The 1,104-nt window shown below is 40.0% G+C and overlaps 1 non-coding gene across 1 annotated transcript; it reads right to left on the reverse strand.

Moving 5' to 3' along the window:
- Nucleotides 1–953: 953 nt before the first annotated feature.
- Nucleotides 954–1,026, reverse strand: TRNAA-UGC. The gene has a single exon. It is a non-coding gene; the product is annotated as a tRNA-Ala (tRNA).
- Nucleotides 1,027–1,104: the final 78 nt, after the last annotated feature.

Genomic DNA, 1,104 nt, shown 5'->3' on the forward strand with positions numbered 1-1,104 from the left:
GATTTATTTGATAACTTCTCGTGGATCGTAGCCTAAGATATTCGCTACCAAAGTTCATCCAAAATCTGATTTATCGCAGGAGATAAAACAAAGGATTTCTTATTAGGTAGCCGATTCTAGGGGTTTCAAGGCCCTATTTCTTCATTGAACCCCTTCCATATCCTATCTTCAGGCTAAAGGAATTAGTTTGGAGGAACGTCTTTGAGNTGGCGGCTGAAGGAACTTGAACGGCTGCTTCTCCTGGAATGGGTAGTGGAATGATAGGGGGAAGGACCCAATACGAACATTCGATTCAAAGACATCTTTGTCTCCATGATTAAGTCTCTCTCAGGATGAAACACCTTGCATGTTCCATTTTGAAACAAAAAGGTAACCTCTTTGCTTGCAATTTACCACTACTCAACAAATTGTTCCTCAGGCCTGGCACATAGAACACTCCTGTTATTATCATTATGATTCCATTCACTTCCAGCTGTAAATTACCCTTTCCGGTTACAACCATGCTTGAAATTCCCAATGAAAATGTCCTAGCTTGTGACAGTTATAGCACTCCACTATGGCCTTGTTGAGCTTGTGACAGTTATAGCACTCCACTATGGCCTTGTTGAAGGTTTGTCTGCCTCGTCCCCTTCCTCTGCCTCTAAAGCTTCCATGACCTTGACTCCTTCCTCCAGCAGACTACACAAGTGGACTCTCTATCGACATACTTTTATTATGACACACTTAGAAGATTGTTGCTTCTAGTTTTAACTAGTTTAGGGCATGGCTCTGATACCAAATTGTTACCATATCTATTTGGTATCATATTTATGTCTCATGCTACCGCCATCCTACAAATTCTCACTTACAATAAGTACTAGATTGCTTTCTTTACTTAAATAAGTCCTCTCTCTATGTGCTTGTTTGATTGTAGCGTATAACTACTAGTATTTGATCCCCGTACCTCTTCGTTTTGGAGATGCAGGGTATGGATCCCCGTACCTCTCGCATGCAAAGCGAGCGCTCTACCATCTAAGCTACATCCCCATGATATTTACATTATAAAACCCTAAATGTCCCATCATCAATAATAGTGAAAATAAAAAAATATCAAAATATTAATAA

This window comes from Cucurbita moschata, unplaced genomic scaffold (assembly GCF_002738365.1).
Source record: "Cucurbita moschata cultivar Rifu unplaced genomic scaffold, Cmos_1.0 Cmo_Scf00118, whole genome shotgun sequence".
NCBI lineage: Eukaryota > Viridiplantae > Streptophyta > Magnoliopsida > Cucurbitales > Cucurbitaceae > Cucurbita > Cucurbita moschata.